General features: G+C 45.0%; 1 pseudogene; it reads left to right on the top strand.

Moving 5' to 3' along the window:
• The first annotated feature begins 8,215 nt into the window (after positions 1-8,215).
• LOC119296744 lies at positions 8,216-9,262 on the top strand (annotated as a pseudogene).
• The last annotated feature ends 9,277 nt before the right edge of the window (positions 9,263-18,539 follow it).

Consider the following 18,539-nt stretch of genomic DNA (forward strand, 5'->3'; position numbering starts at 1 on the left):
GCGTCCGCGCGCGTCGCACCACCAACCGCACCATCGAGGTCCTGCAGGCGGCTCCCTCTCTCTTCCGACGACCTCAACATCGACCACGGGGGCGACCTCGATGATGACGCCGCGCGGACGACATCACGGGCGACCACGGGAGCGACCTCGACAATGATGGCGCGCGGACGACCTCACCGACGACCACGGGGGAAGGGCCATGGCGGCGGGTGTGGGCGCAGCCGGCGGCGGCGCGGATGGAGAAGGGCGGGCGTGGGCGCAATCAGCGGCGGTGCGGCCGGAACACTAGCAGGGCGGCGGGCTTGGCCTGGCACGGCGGCAGGCGCAGCATGGCAGAGTGTCGGGTGCGCGCGTGGCTTGCCTGGAAAGGACGACGAGGACGGGCAGGGCAGCAGCCTCGGGCAGGAACGAGTTTTTTTAAAAAAAATAAAAAAACAGATTTGCCGTCTGTAACTTGGTTGGGCCGACGGCAAAAACGCAAATTCGGCTCACGGCAACAATGTAAACTACGCCGTCTGGCCGATAAAACATAGAGGGCAAAGTGTCAGTTTAGCTGAAGGTAAAGATTTTGCCGTCTGTCCTATAAAATGCTGACGGCAAAGTTCTCTTTGCCGACTTATCTTTGACGTCTACTTTTTGACGGCAAAATCTTTGCCGTCTGGATTTAGGTCTTTGCCGTCTGTGATCCACAGACGGCAAATTACTTGATTCCTGTAGTGTATGTTGATTTTGTTTCAACTACATGCGTGAACATGTGCCAAGTCAAGTCACTTAAATCATTCAAAGGAGGATACCACCCCATCATACCACATCATAATCATCTCAATAGCATGTTGGCACACAAGGTAAATCATTATAACTCATAGCTAATCAAGCATGGCACAAACAATTATGATCTTTAATTTTTATTGCAGACATGTTTATTCATAATAAGCGGAATTAAGAACGAGGGACTCATCATATTTATAAAAACAAAAACGGTCGAGTTCATACCAGCTTTTCTAATCTCAGTCAGTCCATGATATATCATCATAATTGCCTTTCACTTGCACGACCGAACGGTGTGAATAATAATAAGAGTGTACGTGCATGGGACTAAGCTAGAATCTGCGAGCATTCAATAAACAGGAGAAGACAAGGCAATATGGGCTCTTGGTTAGATCAATAATAATGCATATAAGAGCCACTTCAACAGTTTAATTATGGTCTTCTCCTACTGACCCCAAAGAAAAGAAGAGAAATAAAACTATTTACACAAGAAAGCTCCTAACAAGCAAAAGAAGAATGGAAAATATTTTTGGGTTTTCTTTTTTAATTATTACTACTACAGCAGAAAAATAAACTACTATTATTTTTTTGGTTTTTTTTAAGGTTTAATAGACACACAAGAAGAAAGCAGGAAAAAGAAAAATAAATTAGCATGGATATTACAGTGAAAAAGTATGAGCACCGACATCTAGCAATGAGTGTGTGTGAACATAAATGTAATGTCGATGAAAAATACGTACTCCCCAAGCTTAGGCTTTTGGCCTAAGTTGGTCTATGGCCACGGCTGGCCTGGCGGATATCTATCTATCTATCTATCTATATCTATCTATCTATCTATTTATCTATCTATCTATCTATCTATACCTATATTAATTACAGACTCCTAAAAAATTACCACGTTAATCAGAAATTACGAGCCGTTAATCTGGTGGGACCCGATTATTATGGTGTAGATTGATTCATGAAATCCTACATAAAAAAACTTGATATCTTTTTTTTATCTCACGCACCTCTCTTTCATGTGTCCCTTTAAACTTGGACTCTCTTTTATCTATCTATATCTATCCATCTATCATCTATTAATTAATCACAAAACAGCAAAAAAATGAAAACGATTGATTTTGTAGGTCTGAATTATAACGTCCCATCATGCCCGTAATTATCATCACACAAAAAATCCCACCCACGTGAATCTTTCACAACAAACTACCTACAAGAAGGGGAAAAAGAGAAGCATCTCTAATCATGGGCGCATTCATATCTTCTTGCGTGGATGATCGAATTGGATCCAGGATCCATCCATGGCGCTCCTTCAACAACCCACCATGGCAACGCCTTGGTATGGAGCGCTCGGATGCAGCGTCGAGCGGGAGGTCGGCCCCCTCGAGATGCAGCGCTAGACGCCTGGTCGAGCGCCTCTGATTCATGCACCCACACGAGTAGGAGCATCTGGCCCCACATCTGCTAGGGTTGCTTGCTGCCATCACCATTGAACTGGGGACCGGGCCGACGAGGCCGCTATGGCGGCAGCACCACCGCCGGTTGATCTGTTGGGCAACTCATGGACGGCACTTGGTTCAAGCAGGAAACTAACATATACTGCCCGATGTATGCCTGCCCAGGGATCCGCTCCTTTCCTTCCCTCACTGACGATGATTTTCCATTGACCTTCTCACCTTTGAATCCTAAAGTCTCCTCTTTCTGCAAAAAAATAAAAAATGTAAATTTCCTTTCGCTTTTTTTCTTTTAATTTTATTTCTGCAAATTATTTGTTTACCACTTCAGCAACTATTTCAACATATTTTCTTTAAGAAACTAATTAGACTTTGGTTAGTTAATGGCTTCTTTCATGGTACAATTTTAATTTATCTCTGCAACGATCAAAATATGTCATCTTCTTTTGTAATTTACTGATAACACGTAACTAGGTTTAGTGTTCACGTCGGCACCGTGAAGGCTCAGCTGATTCCTGTTCTGTCAATGTAAAAGGTAACTCTCGCACCGTACACCTACGATAGCAGCCATCAATAACATCTTCAGGAGCATTGGACTGCAGCGCTTTAGCCTCAACTCGGATCATTCTGGTAGGTAAGCGATGTGCCTCTACTCTTTGCAGACAGCTACAGAAGCATATCAACTGACTCCCCATGTATTGCCCAGATACAGAGGCCGGAGGTCATCATCCTTTTCAAAAAAAAAGTATCAGGGTCTTCATCGTCCGTGATTGATTCTTTGCATGACTCCTTAAGAATGGTATCTCATTCTGCCATACAGGTTATAGTACACACCAATTAATCCCAGTAGCCATTGTTTAAATCTTTTACATCTTCGTATTACATGAATGGATCGAATAAGTGTTTGCTTGAGATGTGAGACCTAAGATATATACATAGTTACATACCCGTGAATATAACTATGTACATGGAACTAAAATTCAATATGATACGTGCTTATAAATTTGGCCCGAACATGATAACCCTATTAATTTTTATCATGATAGTATTCTGACGCGGATTTTTTCATGGTAATAAGTACAAAGAACCGAGAAAGTATAATTTAGCCACAGTTCTATTCCACCAAATAAATTAATATTGCTGTTACTAATCCTTTATTTGTTGGTAGTACATAGTGTGTAAGTCTTGAAAACAGACAACTTCCGTAAGTGATATTCTTTTCGATCCCTTTGATTAATATCCTATTGATGGAATGTGAAGTCAATTTTGTTTTCCCGACCTAATGTTGGGCTAAGGGATTTTGACAACACTGAGATAAGTTGATGTCCAATATATATATTTTTACAAAAGAGCATCTCAATTCTCAGCACATTACGGCCGTTAAAAGTGGTTTGGTCACTTCGAGGAATATTCAAGAAGAAAAGTCTCTTCGGTGGCCATCAGAAACCGGAAAACATAAGAGCATCACAGCTACTCGACAGCAGGTGCATTTCAAGACGGAAAAAGACGGCTTCCCGTGGCCTCAGTTCATGGCCGAGGTGTTCCCACACCATGGCCAGACCACGTAGTACCTTCACTCAAAAGCAATGCAGTTCAACATGCTGGAGCGACCCACATTTGGCTGCAAAGTGATGGCGACTGAGTAGACTAATGACACTATTGTTTCATTTCGGGTGAGTTACTCTTATATCAAAGGCAGTACTATATGTATGTTAGTTTGACCTCAACAGATTAGATAATTATTTATACTGTGGTGTCATATTTGATAAGTATGGTTTTCTATGTTCAATTTCCTAACGCTATTTTTCCTGAAATTTGTATAATTCAAGGAAAAAATTAGTGCGTTACAGCAAAACAGCGCCGGCCTCGAATACGCTATTAGCGTGATATATCGCGCTATCGCATGCTATTAACAAGACGTTGTATATACTGATATATTTAGTGAGGCAATTCTCAATGCGCAACAACATTGTTGTTAGCGACGCTATATCGCCCTATTTTTCAGTGGTATCATTAGCAGAAGATTATGTATGTACCATTTTTAATGTAATTAATTAAAGAAAGTATAAAATAATAGTTATTGTAAAGATTTTTTAAATATGATATAAATAAATAAATCATTTTGTTTAAATATCGAAAATTTAAGTATTACCTTAGTTTCAATTTACATCACATGCATATTAGTTGTCTTAAGTGAAACTTCTTAAATTTTGACCAAGTTTTTTATAGAAAAGTTTACCAACATCAACAATACCAAACCAGTACAATTAGACTAATCTTTGAGTATATTTTCACATAATATATATTTTTATTGCAAATGTTCTTATTGTTATCTATAAATCAATGACTTAAACCAAACCTAATATGCATAGTAAATTGAAACAAAGAAGTATAAAAATCAGGATGTCGAAGCAGGCCACTGGATGAATTTAAATTGGTTAGGTCAAGCCATTTTGGTTATCACTCATTTGGTAGCCTAGCCCGTGCGTATGCACGGGTTGACGACTAGTCCATAATAATAGTTGTTGGGGTCGTACTATGATGAGGAGGAATAGTTGGGATCATACTGATGTGCAGCTGTTATCGCCTGCTGAGCTGCAGCGTGGAGTCGAGCTGCCTCCGCTCTCCTCTCATACTCTTCTGCCTCCTCTCTGGTAATAACATATCTTCCTTTTGTCTGTGAATCAAAGAAGGCAGGAGCAGGGCGAGTAATACGGAAAACACGTCGTTTATTAAAATTAAATGATATAAGAGAGGTGATTTAGGTCTCTCGACGAACTGGTGCGAAGCCATAGAGTCATAATCTAAATATGCAGGAGGCAACTCCATATCACCCTCACGAACACAATGAACTATATACATCTAACACTCCTGACGGTGGTGGTTATTGGCTCACTACTGTTGGATGGATTGGAGTTGGAGTCCTAGAAAATAAGCTCGAGGTTCGCCGAGTCCCCGATCAACAAGAAGGTTGGTTGTTTCTTCTCTGCTGTTGAGGCCATCGAGGTGATTGCTCGCTGCCGATGGAGATGCGGAAGGCTGGATCTGGCAGGTTAGGTTCGAGCATATCATGGTGGTAGGTTGGATCTGGCTCCTGCAATCACCATGGAAGGCCGGCCAACATCGCCATGCCACTGCATCTTCAAGCTGAAGGGTGGTTGTTTCCTGTTCCTCCCGCCATGATGTCATATGGGAGGAAGTACTACTTCTCGTCGTAAGTCATGGAGTCGCGCTATGGCGCCCTCATTGCCCCAAGTGGCTTTTCCCCCGGCAACAGTGAGTGAATCCCGTGTGGAGGTGGTGGACTCAGTCGCGTTTTCAATTCCAGTTCATCGTCCTTCTTGCAAAAGTCAAGGGATTTGCTTGTATTTTCCAATTTCTATAAGGTCCTTTGTAATATGTGGTGCACTCTTGCTTGTGGAATAAATATTGGATCTTTAGGAATCCCACTGCTGTTAAAAAAATCAATTTCCTTACTTGCATGCACAAAGTTATTTGATAGGTGCACTTAAGAATAAAAAAAGATAACGGCTAAGTACACACACCAAAAATACAAACAACCAGATCATGGCATTAAAAATGTTTCTCTTAAATAAAAATGATTTATAAGTTAAATCATTTGTCTCGCCATCAAGGCTCCTGGAGCTAGATCTTGCTTCGGTATGTTCTGACAAAAAAATCAGACCCCAAAAGTTTGCCAGCCCAGAGTTTATGAAGTTACAACTGCTTATTGGTAACAAAGTCACCATGTGGCAACTTTGTTATAACTAGAGATGATACTCCGCGCAGCGTTAGACTAACAATATGTGAACTGAAACTATTGAATAGTATTATATTTGCTTATTATATATTTATGGAATATTTATTATGTATGAGTAGTATGCATGGTGCTAAGGCTAGTGGATGAGACTTGCCTGCTCCTTCGTCGTGTGCCCATCCGTGCTTCCGTCTACGTGGCTTGATTTAATTGGAACAAAATAAGGCCCGGCCCCACCCCTTAAAATCAGGGGGAGGGGGGGAGATGATTAGATTAGTAAGAAAAAAGGAAAAAAGACAGCCGTAGGATGAAGTGGGAACACGGATGTGAGCACAGGAAGGGAGCAGGCAAGCCGGATCCAAGACTAGTCCCAGTGCTCCAACCTAGATCGGTGCTTAGCCTGCCATATCAGCAAAATTCATACGTGGCAGGTTAATTAAGGAGGAGAGAGAGCGAACCGGTAACCCCACGAAGGAACAACTCCAAGCACACGACCCTAGGTGAAAACACAGTAAATTTGATCCCGTGTGAAGCGCCGTATACCTTCGTCTCTTCTGTTTTTATCCCTTTCTTCCCATCGACCGAGCGGCGCCTTCGCCTCCTCTTCCTCCTCGCCGTGCGCCGCCGCCCCAGCGCAGCCACTTCGTCCTCACCGCGCGGTGCTGCCACGCCTCTCAATCGCCGCGTCAGCCGTCGTTCCCCCTGGTCGTTGAAGCTCCGGCGGATCCTCGAGTTTGCATGGACCGTCCTGTTCAGTTCAGTTCGCCATTGGCGCCACAAGTTCAGTTCACCGCAGTCGGGAGCTCCTCCGGCCACTCACAGGCGGCTCAAAGGTAATTATTTCTTTTCACAAAAGTAGATCTGCTAGTTTGTTTCAAAACGTTCAATTTCACCCTGTGCTTGCTCTCTCCTGTCCATGCTTAGATGGGTTTTTTCTCTGCTTCTTGCTAATTGATAGTTTGAACCATATGTAATTGATAGACTGAACCTTAGCATCGAGACTCTAATTTGAATAGCATATCATCTGAACCATAGATAATTGATAGTCTGAAGTCTGAACCATGCAGAATTGAGTCTGATTTAAATAGTATGTGATCTCAACGGCATGGCCTAGTCCCAGAAATTTAATATGAGAATAGTATCAACATTGATGCAATGGACACTAGCTTGTATCAGGATACTACAGAACTAGCTCCGCTGGCCAGCCACAATCTGCTCGATGGTATCTTCCTTTCACAAATCAGAATACTCTTTTGTTCTGTATCCTAGTGCGCCTCATGCTTTGTCCCTCCCATTCTTGCTTAGATGAGATTTTTCTCTGCATCAGACTTGGGCTGTGGCCAAAATTTGACTGATAATTGGCCAAGAAGACCTAGTTGATTTCAATTCATAATTTTTGTTCAGTTCAAAAAGTTCTAATTGATTTCAGAACGTACTAGTTCAGCTCATAATACACAATGGTTTAGTTCATTTGAGTTTGGAGTTACTTGTAGTTGGAAGGGACGTAGTTGATTATACTACATCTAGATACGTCTGTAGCAATCCTTTTATATAGGATCAAACTGAGTTCAGTTCAGTTTAGAACCAACAATTAATTTGAAGGTATTGCTATCTACTCTTACGAATTATCAGGCAACAATTTTTTTGACAGAACCAAACTAAGTTTTATTGATCTGATGGAAATGCATAAGGATCTATTGATCTGAAGTTTCAGATGTTGTACACGGACAATTTGAAGTTCTATGAGAAATTGGTTCAGACAGAATAAGATTAGGGTGTACAAAATTACTCTGATTTTAGTAGATGAAGCAAAATCAAACGCAATTCTGTTTTTATCACGAGAAGTTCGTCACTTAACTTGTTCGATCTTATTCTGATGTGTACAATTGTTGTCTTGTTTGTTACATGTTTCAGGCCTATGTATAACCATCCACCAGATGATCCTGATGATACAGATCAACAACATGATAGTGATGCCAGAAACACTACATATCCAACAGAGTTATACACACTTGATGAATTCCTAGCCGAGGAGGACATGCTAGACTCCTTCGCCGAGGAGATTGCTGTGGAGTTGAAGGGAACACTTGAGGCTCTTCAAGCAAGATCACTTAGCAGGACTGGTCCGAGGATATACGTGAATAGACCGCGTGAAGAAGCACATCAACAGCTTGTACAAGATTACTTCTGTGACAATCCTCTCTACCGCGCCAAAAAATTTCGGAGAAGATTCGGGATGAGACGACCTCTCTTTCTTTGCATCGTCAATGCGCTAGGTGAGTGGTCTCCATACTTCACCACAAGGACAGATGCGCTTAACCGTGAAGGGCTCTCTCCACTGCAAAAGTGCACGGCGGCAATACGCCAATTGGCTTATGGCACACCTGCAGATAGTCTTGATGAATATCTCAAGATTGGCGAGACTACCGCAGTTGATTGCTTGAAGAACTTTGTGCAAGGAGTGATTGATACCTATGTTGCAGAGTATTTGCGAGGCCCCAACACTGAAGATACAGAGCTCTTACTCTGCATTGGCGAAGGTCGTGGGTTTCCTGGCATGTTAGGAAGCCTGGATTGTATGCATTGGCGTTGGGAAAAATGTCCTATTGCATGGAAGGGCCAATTTACTCGTGGCTATAAAGGGTGGCCTAGTCTTATTCTGGAAGCAGTTGCTTCGCAAGATCTCCGGATATGGCATGCCTACTTTGGTATTGCTGGGTCAAACAATGACATCAATGTGCTAAATCAATCGCCATTGTTTATCAAGCAACTGAAAGGCCAAGCTCCTTGAGTGAACTTTTTTGTAAATGACAAGGAATATCAACATGGTTATTACCTTGTAGATGTGACATACCCAGAATGGGCAGCTTTTGTGAAGACAATATCAATGCCACAAACAGAGAAGCACACGTTGTTTGCTGCACATCAGAAAGGGGCAAGGAAGGATGTGGAACGTGCTTTTGGTGTTTTGCAGGGTCGATTCTCTATCTTGCGTCGTCCTGCACGTTTGTATGACCGGGGTGATATCCAGAAGGTCATGACAGCTTGCATCATTCTTCACAGTATGGTAGTCGAGGATAAAAAAGAAGCAGCGGCTAATATTCTTGATTTGAACAAGGAGGCAGGTACATCCATTGTTCTACCATCAGTATTCACACACGGCGACATACAGGTATTCGCTCAGGTGCTACAAAGGGATGCAAGAATCCGAGATTGTGGGACTCACAGAGCACTCAAAACTGATTTGGTAGAGCATATTTGGAAAAAGTTTGGGCCAAAATAGATTATTATCATCATTTATTTTAAGCATCATTAATTGTAGGTGTAATTTCATGTATTTTCATAATATCTTATTGGCACTTTATGTATGGACTCAAGTCAACTATATTTCCATGTGTTTTCCTCAAGGGATATTATTTGCTTAATACGTAGCACAAATATGCCACAAAGTTTATATACTACAAAAGATCCTTGGACTAATTAAATGAAGAGAGCTTAGCTACAAGAAGCTAAGCACCTATGCATTGGGGAGTTTGGTTGCTAAGCTATTTAATATGCTTAGCACCCCATCGAAGCACCGGTCCATTGGCAGCAGCCTAATGTGGGTCGTTTCTTATGCATGCACGATGGCATGACGAGGTGGCATATTTGCATGTTAAAAGATTTGGAGAAAGTGGAGATCAATTATTTAGGTCATGCATGGTGGCATATTGGGAGAATAGATGTTAGGCATATTGGGGATCAACTATTTAGGTATACAGAATTTCACTAAAACCTAGGTAATAATTTCAGTTGGATTTTTAAATATACACACGTGGGATCTAGTATCAAAATTGTCGTTGAGACAAATCAGATTGTGAAGATGGATAGTTAATCGAATGGGGTGTGCTACGCGTCGGCCGGTAGATCTTTTTAAAATATCCGCCGCCTCACGTGCCGTCCGATCTAGGTTGCTCAACGTACGATCGCTCTTTGCAACAAGAGTATTGTTTCAGAAACAACGGTGACTATTGCAACAAGAGCTTTGTTTCAGAAACACATTGGTGAATATCACAGAAAGAGCTTTGTTTCAGAAACATTGGTGATGTTGCAAAAACATCTCTGCGTATGATCCCTCTTTGGAACAAGAGCTTTGTTTCAGAAACAACTATTGCAACAAGGGCTTTGTTTCAGAAAAAAAATGCTGCACAGGGCCGGGACGGATCAACAGGGAGGGGCTCCCCAGACAACATCGATTGAGAGGCCAAGTGATGCGCCGCGTGCCGCTGGAATGACGACCGGGTCGTGCAGATCTCAGGCACAGTCGCCTATGTCGGGTGGTGGCTTGGCGATCCCGATCGATCTAGATGCAGGGCAAGAGAGATGTGAGTGGCAGGGTGGCCAGCTGCCCGGTCGACGACAAGTGAGGCAACAAAAGAAAAGAGGAGGGATGGAAGTGGGGCGGCGAAGGCCTGCCTCGCAAGTGAACGATGGCTGCCAGAACCCAGAGCAGGCCTGCGGCGAGCACGGACGTACCTGGTCATCTGTTGGCAGCAAGTGCTGAGTTGCAGAAACGCTTTTGAAACATAGGTGAAGTTGTAAGAACGTAAAGTAGGTGAGAGTCGCTCCTAACCGTCCGATCAACAACAAATCAAACGCCAACGGAGGCGGTCGACGCACACGGAAAGACCAGCCGGGCGAATACGAGCATTTCCCATCCCAAACAAAAAAACATACGGAGAGTCCTGCTGCTGGGCTAGCCGACCAACACACGAGCTTATATATATGTACGTACGCATCATCGTTTGCGTCGATCTGATCTGAAAGAAACAACATCGATCGATTGGATCATAATATGGCGTCGTGGTCCGACCTGCCGCTGGATCTCCTCGGCATCATCGTCGCCTGTTTCGGCACTTTGCCTGTCGACCGAGCACGCTTTGCCGCCGTCTGCCGCTCGTGGCATGCCGCCGTGCGCCACCACGAGCGTCGTCGCCTGCCGTTGGTCATGTCGTGGGACGACCGCGTCATGGTCCCCTTCGACGGCTCCGAGTATAACCTTCTATGCTTCCCCGAAGACGGCGTCGGCGTCGTCGGCTCCACGGACTCCTGGCTCGCCGTCGGCCTCGGCACCAAGCAGGAGTTCGAGGAGGGGATCAAGTGCATCTACACCGGCTACGTCCTGCACAACCCCTTCTCCGGCACGACCGTGCCGCTCACCGTGCTCAACGACATCATCGTCAACATTGGGACCTGCTTGATCTACAAGTTCCTCATGCGCTCCACCGTCGACGACTTGATCGCCGTCGTGACAAACAATGAGAAGTACCCGATCATCGTGTTCCGGCAAGGGAAAGGAGCGTGGGTGCCACGCCCGTGCACGGCTCCCTACATCAACATCATCGATGTGGCGTTTTTGGGAAACACACTCTACGCCATAACCAAGGCTGAGGACCTAATCCCCCTCAATCTTGCATTGGATGGCGATGGCAAACCCCTAGTCACCATTGGCAAGCGTGTTATCAGGCAACCACCAGGTTATGATGGTTATGATGCGTGAAACACTTCCGATTATGATGATGAAGATCATAGTGATGATGAGAGAGACGAAGAAGATGGTGACGACGGTAATGATACAGAAAAGGAGGACGTACCTGACCACGATGGCAATATAGAGGAGGATGGGAACGAGGATAACGAGGAGCAGGAGATAGCTCTCGATGACGAGGTGCCCCCAGAAGATGATGGCAGCCATCATTCAAGTTTCTCGGGTGAATTTACACATGGCAAAGTAACTGGCGAGTTCATCATTATTTCACGACATCTCATCGTGTCATGCGGAAAATTCCTCATGGTGAGGCGACATAAATACTACTACACGGTTTCCATATGTACTCATCGTGTGGAAATATTGGAGGCGGATGCAAGCACGGGCGCATGGGTGCCATTGGATGTTAGCGATGGGTTAGGCGGCGGCCGGGCACTCTTCATTAGCATGAATTTCTCTAAGTCCGTTTCAGCACCCTGTGGAGAGGTCGAGGAGGATGTCATTTATGATATTGACACAGGCGAGTTGTTCGATATGAAGACTCAGACTTCCAGACAAAAAATATTTTGTACACCTTCCCAGGGGATAACTTGGCTCTTCCCTCCAGAGTTGGTGCTATGACCTTTTAATCGTGTTTCACCATATATAATTAGGTGTGAAAAGTTATGTGTCTTATATTATTATTTTGTAAAGGACAACACTAGCACGTGAAACGTGAGAATTTTCCTCTAGCGTGACTCTACACTATACGCACCGACTTGAGGTTGGGGGCCATTGCCGCAGTCTGCAAATCTTGTTTTTGCTTCCTCTTCGGATAACCATATGGATACTCTATCCACTGCATGCGTGAATACGTGATAAATTTAGTTAGTCCAACATTATTGACCATGACTGAATTCAATATATGCAGTGGCTGGGGTAACCCTCCTTTTCACAAAAAATGACAGAATTCAATATTATGATATATTAACTCCACACATGTGGAAAATGCCACTGTAAAATAACAAAAGTCACACTTGCTATAACACTTCCAATAAATGTCGTTGCAACAGAATCGGACTCAGAAAAGAATTGATTTGGTGTTTAAAAGGAAAAGAGATGATATAATTGAAATTGAGGAAGACCAAGTATTGCCCTTGGTTGAATTGGAACAGCAACAACCTGAACAACAACATAACCAAGATGAAGGAGTTCGAACAAATGAAGTTGTTACATTCCATGAAGATGCCATTGCAGATTTTATAAGCAAGAAGGATCGGAGAGTTGATTTCTAGTATGTGAGTAAGTCCATGTCTAATGTCTCGACACTTTTGTATTAGTAACTCAATAGTGACTCATGGTTGAACTGTACTTTCACTACCGGACTTGCGGTCTATGCCTACGGCCATGGGCCGTCAGCATAGACCCATCGGCGTAGATATCGTCAGCGTAGTCTTGTCAGACCGTCGACATAGTATAGCCATCGGCATAGGGCCCTAGGTGGCGTAGATATCGTCAGCGTAGTCTTGGCAGAGGTATGCCGACGGCTATACTATGTCACGTGGCAAAGCCGTCGGTATACCTTTGCCACGTGGCACCCCGTGGTGCTCCTGGTGGCAGGGATATGCCTACGGCAAAGCCGTAGGCATAGATGGATCTATGCCGACGGCTTTGCCGTAGGCATAGCTCTGCCACGTGTCATTCCCTGATTCCTCCTGGCAGCAGGGCTATGCCTACGGCAAAGCCGTCGGCATAGATGTCCATCTATGCCTACGGCAAAGCCGTCGGCATAGATCTGCCATGTGGTGAGCCGTGGTAACTCCTGGGCTCATATATGCCGACGGCTTTGCCGTAGGCATAGTTTTTTTTATTTTCCCTGTTTTCTCTTTTCCAATTCATTTGACAACATTTCAAAGCACAATAATATGGAGAAATATGACAGTTCATCATCTAAACATACTCAAGTTCATCTAAACATACTCAAGTTCATCATCATCATCTAAAGATCATCACCGGCGGAAGTTCATGAACATAAAAGTAGTGCAAGACATGGAACATCATAAAAGTAGGAACATGAAAGGCATGGCACGACGGCCACATGCACGGAATCATCAAGCAAGACCACCTCCGCCAAAACCACCTCCGCTAAAACCACCACCACCAAAACCACCTCCGCCGAAACCACCACCACCAAGACCACCTCCGCCAAAACCGCCACCGCGACCACCATCACTCTGCCAGATCGGAGTGACTGGGGTCGACGGAGCAGGAGTCGAGCCACCGGCCCCCTACATGTTTCAGAAAAGATTCTAACGGTAAATATGATATGATAGTGTTGAATGAACGAGAACTAGTTTGCCAGTAGTTAGGCAAATGTACTAACTGGACTATCACTGCCTAGTGCCACCCATTCATCGAACGTGGGCACGTGTGGGGGTTCTCCCGCAGGTGGTGGTGGGGGTCCCATTTGTGGTGGATCCGTGCGGTTACTCCAAGATGCCAACATAGCCTGGATGTTAGTTAAACAAGCAAACTAGAAGGTCAGAAGGAATGAAAGTGCAAAAATTTAGCTTGGTTTTAAGAGGGCAAAACTAACCGTCATCATCTGACGGTTGTAATCATCGTTTGCCTTCACTCGTTTCAAGTACTCCCGCACCTCGAGATTCCTATGCTCGACAAACTCCTTATATGCCTACATAATTTAGGTTGTTTCTAAGTGAGCAATGCTGAAAATAAACTGAGAATGCTAGAGAGAAAGAGATAAAGAGGAAGTACTTACAACATGCTGGCGGGCTAAGGGAGTCTGTGAACGCCCCGTACTCTCTAACTGGCTCGAGTTGGTAGCCCGAAGCCATGTGTACGAGATCGAAGGAGTGATCAAGCCATCGAAACACGGATACCGACCATTCTTCTTCCCCTGGATGGCAACCACCGCCGTGTCGTCGATCTGAGACTGGGCGACCTCAGCAACAGGAACATCCGGATGCAACTTCTGAAAGTGATGAGTGTAAGACCCCAGGTGCTCCTCGGTCTTGTCGTAGTACTGGCTCTTGCCCTCCTTGGGATGACTCCACTCGCGGGCCAGCTTCCACGACTCCATGTCTGAGAGCGGCCTCTTCAACTTGTCCTCCTGCAACGTCAAACAGAAGTTAGCCATACATAAGAACATGACGGTAAAGAAGAACAAAAATGCATCATGCACATAGACATACCTTCATGGCCTTGAAGCCCCAGTGGTTCCTGTTTCCTTGGCCGTGTGTCCGTTCGTTTCCATGGTTAGCCCGGGCCTTGATGCTCTTGGCAGCAAACTCTGCATTGTCGCCGAGCCACCTATCCACCAAACTCGCCCATCCATCATGCCTTCCATAGCACCAACGAGGAACAACCTATGCAAATTTTGGAAGCATGACATGTGAGCACGAAACATATAGTTGACTGCTTGAAACAATGAAAAGTTAGTAATAGTTACCATCATGAACTGCTCCTTGTTCAAGGTAAGTCGTTGCTTCTGTGCTTGACTTTTGGTCATCTTTTGGTGCAGGTAGATGTGGTAGTACTGCGAGACGGCAACCCAGCGCACCTCGTACTGCAACTGACGAGCTTTCTTCTTCGCAGCCGCAAGCAAGACCACGTCGTCTCTGGCCTTGTGCTCGTCAAGAACTCTATAGAGTTGCTCCAATCATGCATAAACCAGAAGCAAACAAGGCATGAGTTGAGTGATTCAATGATAAACCATGAACGGAACTGAAGACAAGTGATTCAGAAGAGAACTTACCCAAAATTTGGTGATCACGGCCTTAGCGGCCGTCCCATACTCCGCGTTGCTGCAAGCCTCGTAGTGGGCCCAGCTCGTGGCCAAAACCCGCAGCTGCGGGTCCCTGTCTGGCCGCGGGCAGAATAGGCCAGGCCAAAACTGCTTCAATAGGACAGTGATAAGGCCGTTCGGTTTACGGCCCTTTCCACGAAGGATCCAGTTCTGCAAAAGAATCAAAGGATTGCCATGTGTACAATAAGAAAATGTTGTCATGTGGTGAAAATATGATTGAGAGGCACTTACTCTGTCCCCACAGGTTCAATGAGCCACTTGTGCTCCTCGATAGAAGGTGGTGTAGGTAGTCCGGCATTACCACGCAGCCACCCCTGCGGAGCACCCGGTGGCAAGTCACCCCACAACTCGGGATCAACCTCCCCTCCACCACTCTCCTCGCCCTCCTCCTCCTCGCCCTCCTCCTCCTCGCCATCAGGAACATATTCCTCCTCCTCAGACTCAGAAGGTGCCTCTATATAGGAGGGCATCGAAGAAGACCCTCCTATTTCGGACACGGCCCGGAGTTTTTTGCCCCAGCTGCCTCTCCCCCACCTCCTCCTCCTCCTCTAGGGGCTCTCCCCCCACCTCCTCCTCCTCTAGGGGCTCTCCCCCCACTGCCTCCTCCTCTAGGGTCTCCTCCCCCTACCCTCCACCTCCCTGTGAGGTGTCATCCTCGCGTAGTCGGGAGGGAACCTTGTGGGCTCGTCCACTCCGAGCAAGTCCTTTGAATTTACTGAGGAAACTGGCACCGCTGGACTTGCCCATGATTAGCAAACCTGCATTGAGAAGAGAATAAACAATTAGTAAGGATATCAATTAAATAAGCATACAGGAAAAACATTAATAGCAGAAGAGCACATTAAGCATACTATTGTAATGATCATTAAAAGAACTTACATTTTCTAGAATCCATATGAATCATCACTATTGTAATCTATTTGTGGACCGGTCTCATCATCACTATCACGCATATCTTCTTCGTTGTCTGACAGAGGTGGAGGCTCTTCCTCATCGTCAGCGTCTTCATTTAACTTTTCAAGCATAATTATGTTTCTTTGATTCACAACTGCCTCACCATCAATCCGTGCGTCGTCTTCGTTTGGGTCCAGGTCAACATAATCCAAGTCATCATCCTCGTTGTTTCGGACCACGTCATCATGTTCCTCTTGATAGAACACTCCCTTGTATGTCATGGGGTTTATGTTGTAATAATCATCATCGTTTGGGTCCGGTAGCTTACCATGTGGCGACACCTTGAACACAACTTCCAAACCCTTTAGGTACTCTTTCTGGCATGGGTAAGGCAGATAATATACTTGTGTGGCCTGGGTAGCGGCGATAAAGAGATCAGCTCCGGCATAGACAGTTGATGGTTTAACTTCAACTAAACCAACAGAAGGCGTATGTCTCAGACCCTTTTTGGGGTCGAACCATCGGCATTTGAACAAAGTGAGACTTAGGTGTTCGCGGCCACGTTTGAATGTAAGCTCGTATATTTTTCCTACCCTTCCGTAGTAATCTACTTTATTATCTCCTTCAGTGAAGACTCCGGTATTTATGGTTTTGGGATCAGGCCGACTGTTCTGGTGCTCCTCTGTATGGAAGCGATACCCATTCACATCATACTTTTGGCATGTCATGACGGCAGGGTCAAAACCCATGGAAACCCATCTCAATTCTTCATCCATTGATTCGGTCGGATCATTTCCCTACAAGTTTAATTGAAATTATAGGGTGCATGAGTTTAATTGAAATTATAGGGTGCATGAGTTTAATTGAAATCGGTAATAGGGAAGTGTGAAAAATTACTTTCTCCATGAACCACGCAACGAAATTTTTCCTTCCATCAGCACCCTTTCGGAGAAGAGCAAGTGCCTCTGCTTCAGTAGGAGGCAGCATTCCCGTCCATTCTTCTTCAACGAATCGACTACAATAAGAAAAGCGGTATAAGAACTAGGCAAAGTGAACATAACGAATTGACTAAAAGAATGGTGCAAAGGTATTACCTCATCCACTCCTCCTCAACTTCCTTGATGTTGTGCAAGATATAGAACATGACATCCTCCCACTCATCTCGTGGCATGAGATAAGGTGTCGAGCATCCAGCCCTGCCACCTTGCCCGATGAATAGAGGCAACTTGGGTTTACACTTGGGTTCTTCTATATTGTATCAAGACACCTTATTGTGCAACGTGGGAACATGGTCCAGATAGTAGGCTGTCCTGAAGTCTGCCACCTCCTCTAGGATAACTGCCTCAGCTATGGAAGCTTCAATCTTAGCTTTGTTTCCACATTTCCATCTCAGATGCTTGTTCTGTCTCTCAGGGCCGTACTGCCAACGATTCTGCACAGCCCCCCCCCCCCAACAATACCTCGTTCGCGAGGTGCAAAATGAGATGTGTCATCGGAGTAAAGAAGCCTGGCGGGAAGATCTTCTCTAGCTTGCATATCAACTCCGACGCCTTCTTATGCATTTCTTTTATCTTCTCAGGACATACTTCTTTAGCACAAATCATGCGGAAGAAATGGCTTAACTCTGCAAGCACACGCCAGACACGCTCGGGAACATAGCCCCAAACCATCACCGGCATAATCCTCTCAATCCATACATGATAGTCATGACTCTTGAGCCCGGTCACTCTGCCCATTGAAAGATTGACCCCCTTACTTATATTCGACCACAACCATCAGTGAACTTCACGACGTGTTTCAGCCACTTGAATGCCTCCATCTTATGATCCTTTTTAAGTACGAAGTCAGCATCTGGCTTGAACCAAGATTTTCGATGCCTGTGGGAGGCTGCATGTGTAGACGTGGTCTATCACAAATATTCTGTTGATCGACTCTAGCATTAACATTATCCTTTGTCTTATCAGGAATGTTGAGGATCGTGCGAAAAAGAGACTCTGCGACATTCTTTTCGGTGTGCATCACGTCTATGTTGTATGGAAGTTTGACGTCCTTAAAATAGGGAAGCTGCGTGAAGGGGGTACTGTGAGTCCAGTTGTGCGTCTCACCATATCCTTCAAAACATTTTTTCCCTTTACCTTTTCCTTTGCCCTCGCCCTCGTCTTCGCCTGTGGGTTTGCCTTTGCCTTTGCCTTTGCCTTTGCCTTTCCCTTCACCGACAGGCTTAAGAGCTTTCAGCTGAGCAAGCACATCCACACCAGAAAACGTTGGAATCTCGTTTACTTCATGGACAACTTTGCCTTTTGTGAAGTTCTTCTTGTCTTCCCTATCAGGATG

The sequence above is a fragment of the Triticum dicoccoides genome, chromosome 5A (assembly GCF_002162155.2).
Source record: "Triticum dicoccoides isolate Atlit2015 ecotype Zavitan chromosome 5A, WEW_v2.0, whole genome shotgun sequence".
NCBI lineage: Eukaryota > Viridiplantae > Streptophyta > Magnoliopsida > Poales > Poaceae > Triticum > Triticum dicoccoides.